Here is an 8,724-nt window from a genome sequence, read left to right on the forward strand (position 1 = left end):
TTCTCATTAGCATCTAGGCACAACCCTGAGGTCAAACAGACATTCAAAAATGTTACTTCTGATGGGCATAGGGTTATTCCTATATCTCTCACTCATATCAAGTATTCTTCAACCTATGGCCTAGTATGACTAAGCTAAAATTGTACAGGTCTCAGCCTGTAGGCCTTGCGTTCCAGCCATGTTTTACTTACATACCTAATACGCCCACATCACTCCTAAATACTTACCAATCCTATAGTTCTGTAATCCTACCATTTAAATCTATTTAGAATACACTGATTATATATGAAACAGCATATAAATTGACCATAACATCACATAATACAATGACCAATGGATGATAAAATGAACTCCCATGTAGCCGGGAAAGCTGGCTTCAAGGCTGACTTACCAGATGCCAGGATCTGGCCCTATGGGCCTGTGCAAATCAAGTGTGAACTGCTACTGGATCAGACCTCTCCTCTCACTCTCTCACACTAGCAATAGTGTTTCACACCCTCTGTACAGGAGGCAAGGACAACCTGTATTGCAAGGCAGAGAGTTCCCCTGATTCCACTTACTGTTCAGGCTGAAGTGTTCCGTTTCCCCTTTGTTCCCTCCATTATGGTATGGCCATGACTGTATCCTTTAATCTCTCCCCATCCACCTGCTCCTTCTGGGACATCTCACTACTATTCACAGCCTTATACATGCCTTCTCTGTGGGTGGCCTCCAATCTACAGTGCAGCTTTCCTTGACTCTCTCTGTTTTGTGTGTCAGCTCTGCTCAGATCCTGGTTGCATCCTAAATTCCTCCTGCTGAATCTTCCAAAGAACAAAGTCTGTGACACTCTCCTCTCAGACCTTAACTTTGTTTCCAAGGCCAGAGATCATTGAGACATTTCTGCCCCAGAGAAACAGGGAAAGGAGCTGGAAAGGAAGAGAAACAAAGGGCATGAGTTGGGATGGTCTAAAGGGGAGAAGATTTGCCCAATGATGCTGAATGTGAGTGACAACATGGCACCAAACAACTATGGAATAATAATAACAGCCAGAAGTTTAGTGATTCTCCACTTGGCTTGTGTGCTAATGCCCCATCACTGCCAATGGGAGCTCAGCTGGTGAACGCGGGTAGCGAGCAGCCTGAAATGATCATGCCAGCCCCTGGACCACAGTTAAATATGGCTCTCCCCTCTCCACCAAGTGAGTTTGACACTCCTGCCCTAGGTAATAACACCCTGGGCACCATCCTATGGCACAAAGCAAGGGCCGGGCCCACAAGCTCTGTACAACTTCGGAGATCCGCAGCAGCTCTGCCCCTGCTGCCGGGCATCAGCTGTCCCTCAGCGGAAAGTTAATGTAGGGTGTGGCTTTATCAACTTCATGATCTGCTCATCCTTTCTGGCCATAAACTTGGTGACTCTATTACTCTAATTCCCACCAGACTGGTGAAGGGAGGATGTGTGTCCACCCACCATCAGCTCCACCATCAACCCATCCCCTCCTCCCCAGCCCTCTTCTCACCCATTCCCTCCATCTGCTTCCGTGCCCAGGGGATGGGGACGTCTGCCAGGGGAGTAGCAGAGGGAAAGGAAGAGCCATGCATGGAGGGTTCCTTTGGCATGCAGTTCTAAAGGGCGTGATCAGGCTTCAGTTCTTCCCTCCTCCATCTCCCACGTCAAAGTCAGCTCTCCAGAACATTGGCAAGACTCACCCTTCCCTTGACCCGCCTCAACTGAACTGTTATCCAAGAGTTAACTGCTTCCATCTGGACTATTGTAATCTGCTTTTCCCCAATTCCCACTCTACATTTCAGGAGGCCCAGCACGCTGTGGCCAGGCTACTTCTTCACACCAGGAAATGGGACCGTATCACCCCATTCTGCATCACCAAATCCAGTTCAGAACCAACCCCCTGTTTCCCAAACCTCCATGAACATAAGCTCACCCAGTTCACGCCAGCTCCAAGCGATCCGCTTGCACTCCATTCTACTCTCTTGTTTCTTCAAGGCTTGGCCTCCTGTCTGAACCCTTCCCTTACCCCTTTATCTGCAGTTATCCTGGCCCCGCAAGCCAGTTCCTCTCTTACTTTAAAATCTCCCTTTTCTCATTAGCCTCTGCCTGCTATTGACTCCCTGTGAAGCACTGGGCTGTGTGCGAAGGATGCAAAATAAAAACAAACGATCTATATTTCCTTGTGTTGAATAAATATTATACAGTTGCTAAGAAATGAAGCTGATGGCAAACTGGATTGCTCAGGAGACCAACTTTGGTATATGAGGCCTTTCAGAGGTAACCAGATTGAATCCAACTAAAGTCATTGCCAGCTGATGGCCATGCAGTGGCTTGTGAGTCTCGTGGGTTTGGACCACTTCCCACAGGACAGGTGTCCACATTAACATACTCACCACAATTGGCACTAATTAGTGCTGCCATTGCCAGATTCAGTAAAGCAGGCTTCTTAGTCACTTTCAGTGCTTTTGAAAATTTTACCCACCCTCAGATTATTACAACTGAATTTCCGTCAGCCCACGCCAGGTCCATGCCAAGCCATGTTGACGGAGCAGCGTGGGGGAGGTTTGCACTGTTAGTACCCATGTTATCTCTATTGGGTAGATACAGGACTCTGGAGCTGTCACTCTGGAGTTTTCCTCTGCAAGAAATTCACTGAGAAGCTGCCCACAAACATACCAAACTGATTTGATTCTCCAGCATTCCAGGAGCACACGTGCAGTTTGAACGCTCTTTGGCAGCCTGTGGAAATCCATATTTCTGTTTTCCCAACGGGCCCCATACGCTGGAATCCACAGTTCTGTTTTCCTAGCAGTCCCTATGAGTTCCGATGGAACATCTGTGCAATGAGTGCTCAGGCTAAGGGGGAAAAAACGCTATTTGACCCCAGTGAATAGGAATAATAATTTCTGATTAAGAAATGACTTATCCAGAATAACTCCTACCCACCCCGCTCAAGAATGTTGCTGCAGATATTAACATAGACCTTGAGGCATTTGAAACAAACTGGGCTGCTCTGCCAAAAGTGACCTCAGACTCTGCATTTTGGAGTTTTTACCTATTTAAAATGGTTTTCAAGGGTAATAGCAAGCTGGGCCTCTCTCTCTTTCCTGGCTGGGGATGAAAGGTACCAATGTGTGCCCACAGGAGAGGCAAGTCTTTGGGACTGATTTGTTCTTTATTGCTACAGGGATTCCACAGTCAGTCAGTGTCACTTCATTGTGTCAGTTTGGAGCCAGGGCAGAGGCTGATGCTGGTGTTAAGGGTCCACAGCACTTTGAGCCCCATCATTGACAGCACCGCCACCAGCACCATTTGAATGCCAGGCCTCCTAAAAAGGAGCCACTCAGCGCTCTCCAAGGGTTGGAGAGCCTGAACATGGAATTGGCTGCTGCTAATTCTCACTTTCAACAGTCGGTTACTATGCACCGGCCTGGACTTTGCCTTGGCTCACAACCAAGGTAAGCACAAACTCCCGAAGTGTTGCTTACAGAACCATAGATCATTAAAGAAGGTGAAAACTTTTCTCTTTGCAGATTCCATGAAGCTGAGTCTTTGTGTGCCATTCGGAGAGGGCCGGGCTGTTTTCTCTCTTTTCAATTACAAATACCAAACCATCCCCTATGGAAGGAAGAACCATTCTTCACCCACCTATTGTGGACAGACAGACCTGGATGGATTTAAAGGGGGAAGGTGGTGACTGCTGCCCCTCCCCCTACAAACACACACGATCCAGCTGGATAATTTTGTGTTATTTGGGAAATTCTGAACCCATCAAATGAGTTCCTGGAGCAGCTGGAAATCCAGGTCTCAGGAAGGGGCACAGCTGACTTGTATTTTGGTGGGGGTGGGATGCTTGAAATTCAGCCAGTCGGGCTGGGGAACCTGATGTCACAGGAACGTGAGGAGGCAAACCAGACACAGGGTGACTGAAATGTAAAAAGGCCATTCGCAGCTGGATGCCGTGTCCTAGCCGTGTGGGCCCCAGGATATTAAGGAAACAAGGTGGGTGAGGTGACATCTTTTACCTTGGACCAGCTTCTGTTGGTGAGAGAGAGAGCTACACAGAGCTCTTCTTCAGGGCTGGGAAAGGTACTTAGGCCATGTCTACAGGGGCACTTTCGTTGTTGAAACTTTTGTCGCTCAGGGGTGTGAACAAAACACTCCCCCCGCGACAAAGCTACGGCCCCTCATTGGGGGTGGTTTTATTTTGTCATCAGGAGAGCTCTCTCCCAGTGAAAAAGAGTGGCTACACTGTGTGGCTGCAGGGTCACAGCCATGTCGGTGTAAGGTGCTCAGTGTAGACATAACCTAAGGCCTTGTCTACACGGGCAAGTTTCTGTGCAGTAAAGCAGCTTTCTGCGGTGTAACTCCCGAGGTGCGAGCCACTCAGTGCGCAGAAACTGCGCCCTTGCAGCGCTGTAAAAAACCACCCCGACGAGAGGCGTACAGCTTTCTGAGCCGGGGTACAGCGCCGCGGTGCCAGTGTAGACACCCTGGTCGATTACAACGCTGCGACTGGCCTCCGGGAGGTGTCCCACAATGCCTGTTCTCGCCTCTCTGGTCATCGGTTTGAATTCTACTGCCCTGCCCTCGGGTGACCAAGCATCATCCCCACCCTGTAAATTCCTTGGGAATTTTGAAAGTCCCTTTCCTGTTTGCTCGGTGATGCGTGCAGTGATCTCAGCGCATCTTTCCAGGTGGCCAGGCCTGCTCCACGCACCAGGCGATCCCCCGCTTGGAGCAAAGCCGAGCTGCTGGACCTCATCAGCATTTGGGGAGAGGAGGCTGTCCAGCCCCAGCTGTGCTCCCGCCGTAGGAATTATGATACCTACGGACAGATATCATGATGCATGACAGAAAGGGGCCATGACCGGGACACACTGCCGTGCAGGGTCAGAGTGAAGGAGCTGCGGAACGCCGACTACAAGGCGCGGGAGGCAAACTGCCCCTTCGGTGCTGCGCCCACGAGCTGCCAGTTCTATAAAGAGTTGGACGCGATACTTGGTGGTGACCCCACCTCCATTGCGAAGGCCACTGTGGATACTTCGGTGGCTCACGTGACAGTCGAGAGTGGACCGAGCCAGGAGGAAGAAATCTTGGATGAGGATGTGGAGGGGGACCCAGAGGCGGAGGACGACTTGGAGGTCAGATGCATGCAGCCTGGAGCTCTTCTCTACCCCAGAGGAGGCTAGCCAATCACAGCTGTCAGAGCTTGGCGAAGTGCAAACAGGAGAGGAGACCCCTGGTAAGTGGCTTTGATTTTGGGAATCGCTGAAGCGAGTTGTTGGGGGCAGGAGGGTTGCAGAAAGCAGCCTTGTGTCTGGATGATGCACTTACCACGTAAGTGCTTAGTCTGAGTGACGGAACAGGGTGTTGATTGACTCCCTCACTTCACGGGAATCTGCCTCAGAGATCTCCAGGAAACTCTCATGGAGATACTGGGCAATCCGCTGCTGCAGGTTCTTTGGCAGAGCTGTTTTGTTTCTTTCCCCATTAAGGGTAACTTTCCCCCGCCACTCTGCCATCACTGGGGAGGTGGGGACCATTACTGCACACAGGCGAGCCGCATAAGGGCCAGCGCGGAAGCCGCAGTATTGGAGAAGACCCTCCCTTGATTCCCTGCTCACCCTCAGCAGCGAGATATCTTCCATAATGAACACAGCTTGTGGAAAGTGTGGGGACAGGAATGATTATCAGGCCCCCCTACAGTGCTGGCTCTCCCCAAGAGCCACATACCCAGTGTACAGTACAGTCCTGGAACACTGATTTCCCCTGCCCCTGTGATAACTCACCATTTTGGGGGTCTTGTAGCTCATGTGTGCTTGCCTGGGTCAGCCAGTTAGTGACAGGTATGTGAATAGTGGCTGTGTTTTAAATCAGTGGTCTGTGTGTTGCAAACAATACTGCTTCTGTAGAATGCATTTTGGCTTCACAGATATGACCTTCGGAGCCCAGCCTCCCTCTTTGTTATTGTCAGCTGAACAGCTGCACAGAATTAGAAAGCGGCCATGAAGAACTAAGGAGGACTTTCTGCATGAGGTCATGATGCACTCCGCGGCGGAAAAACAAGAATTGAAGGAGTGGCGGGACAGTGAGAAGAGGGACCAAAAGGAGAACGTGGCGCGCCAGAATGAAGCCATGGAGCAGTGCCAAGCGGACACACTCCAGGTTCTACTAGCGCTGCAAACCGAGCAGCTCCACGCCTGCCCTCCCCTGCAGATGCCGTCACAAAACTCTTTCCCGTGCTTCCCCCAGACACTGCCAACACACTCTTATCAACCTCCTGGCTCCAGTCTGTACCTGCTGCATTCCATTCCTGACCTGTCACAGTCCAGCCCTGCAGAGCCCCGGTACCCACTGCACTCCACACCCATCCCTCTGCAGTTTTGCCCTGCTGAAGTACAGTTCCCGCTGCACTGTACTCCAAAGGAGGTTGGATATGATACCTGGACATACACAAATCTTTAACCATCCTGGGACCCATCTCCTCCTGGGACCCTCCCTTCCCCCATCCCCCTCCGTGCTGATGTGGTTTTTTGTTTGTTTCTCTCCTCTGGTTGTTGTTTTTTAATAAAAGAATTGTTCTGGTTTGAAAGCAAATTTTATTCCATTAATTGAAAGCAAACAGAGCCCTGCAAAGCAACCGGCAATTTTCTTTCACCTTCCTAGTGCATCATCTGCACCAATCACAATCACCTCCTAGCATTACAAGCACTACCCTCCTGAGCATAGCAACAAATATTAGTGGCTTTCAGCTTCAAATTGCTGTCTCAAGGCATCCCTGATCCTTATGGCCCTGCACTGGGCCCCCCTAATAGCCCTGGTCTCTGGCTGTTCAAATTCAGCCTCCAGGTGCTGAGCCTCAGCAGTCCAGCCCTGAGTGAAGTTTTCACCTTCCCTTCACAGCACACGGCTATAAGCATAGGAATATTGTCATCAGCCATGTCCAACCTCCCATATAGGCAGCGCCAGCGGGCCTTTAAACAGCAAAAAGCACACTCAACAGCCATTCTGCACTTGCTCAGCCTGTTGAACCACTCCTTGCTGCTGTCAAGGTGCCCCATGTATGGCTTCATAAGCCACGGCATTAAGGGGCAGGCGGGGTCTCCCAGGATCACAATGAGCCTTTCGACTTCCCCTATGGTGATCTTCTGGTCCAGGAAGAAAGTGCCTGCTTGCAGCTTCCTGAACAGGCCAGTGTTCCGAAAGATGCGTTTGCCATGCACCTTTCTGGACCAACCTGTGTCAATGTCCATGAAATGCCCACGGTGATCCACAAGCGCCTGGAGAACCATTGAGAAATACCCCTTGCGATTAATGTACTCAGTGGCTAGGTGGTCTGGTGCCAGAATTGGAATGTGTGTGCCATCAATTGCCCCTCTGCATTTAGGGAAGCCCATTTGTGCCAAGCCATCCACAATGTCATGCACATTGCCCAGAGTCACGGTCTTTTGGAGCAGGATACAATTAGTGGCCCTGCACACTTCTGTCAACATGAGTCCAACGGTCGACTTTCCCACTCCGAACTGGTTGGCGACCGATTGGTAGCACTCTGGAGCAGCCAGCTTCCACAGTGCAATCGCCACGCACTTCTGCAACAGCAGGGTAGCTCTCATTCTCGTGTCCTTGCGCCTCAGGGCTGGGGCGAACTCCTCACACAGTCCCCTGAATGTGGATTTCCTCGTCCGAAAGTTCTGCAGCCACTGCTCGTCATCCCAGACGTGCATCACGATGTGATCCCACCACTCAGTGCTCGTTTCCCGAGCCCCAAAGCGGCCTTCCACAGTAGTCAGCACCTCCATGAATGCCACAAGCAATCGTAGCTACTACACATGGCAAAATCAATGTCACACTCCTCTTGCCTTTGCAGTTTAAGGAATAACTCCACTGCCACTCGTGACATGACACACAGCGAGCAGCATGTTGGTCAACTGCGCGGGATCCATTCCTGCAGACCAAAGGGGCAGAGCGCGCAGTCCACAAGTCGTTGAAAGATGGCACCAAATGCGGATGGAAGCACAGGGATTGCTGGGATGCAAAGCAATGCATCACGGGGCATTGGGACAGGACCCAGGATGCTCCGCGACCCCCTCCGCCTTCCCACAACTCTTAGCAGCAAAAGAGGAAGAGATGCTCTGTGGGATAGCTGCCCAGAGTGCACCACTCTGAATAGCCCCGCAAATGTGACCACGCTATTGTGCAGGCAGCTGACAGTATGAACACACAACAACGGTTTCCCTGCAGTGCTCTCTGAGTGGCACTGTAACTGCCAGCGCTGTAAGTCTGCCGGTGTAGACATACCCTAAGTGTCACAGCTAAATCCAGGTTTCAGAGTAACAGCTGTGTTAGTCTGTATTCGCAAAAAGAAAAGGAGTACTGCATCCGATGAAGTGAGCTGTAGCTCACGAAAGCTCATGCTCAAATAAATTGGTTAGTCTCTAAGGTGCCACAAGTACTCCTTTTCTTTTTACAGCTAAATCCGAGATCGAATGGATAATTTAGCATAAGTAGTTAGCACATATTCTAATGGACCATTCAAGGTGAAGTCAGGGGTGTTAATGGACCACTTGTCTCTCTCCCCAACAGAAGTTGGTCCAATAAAAGACATTACCTCACCCACCTTGTCTCTTTAATTCACAGCTGGAGCCAGGGGACCAGATCCTCCGCTGGGTTCAATCAGAGTAGACCCTTTGGAATCACTATTCTATTCTATTCTGTTCTATTTAGAAGAT

General features: G+C 50.5%; 1 long non-coding RNA gene across 1 annotated transcript; it reads left to right on the forward strand.

Annotated features, from left to right (window-relative positions):
- The first annotated feature begins 3,948 nt into the window (after positions 1 to 3,948).
- Positions 3,949 to 6,315, forward strand: LOC141976116 (uncharacterized). Its single transcript, XR_012636076.1, has 3 exons — positions 3,949 to 3,994; positions 4,690 to 5,237; positions 5,928 to 6,315. It is a non-coding gene; the product is annotated as an uncharacterized LOC141976116 (long non-coding RNA).
- The last annotated feature ends 2,409 nt before the right edge of the window (positions 6,316 to 8,724 follow it).

The sequence above is a fragment of the Natator depressus genome, chromosome 22 (genome assembly GCF_965152275.1).
Source record: "Natator depressus isolate rNatDep1 chromosome 22, rNatDep2.hap1, whole genome shotgun sequence".
NCBI lineage: Eukaryota > Metazoa > Chordata > Testudines > Cheloniidae > Natator > Natator depressus.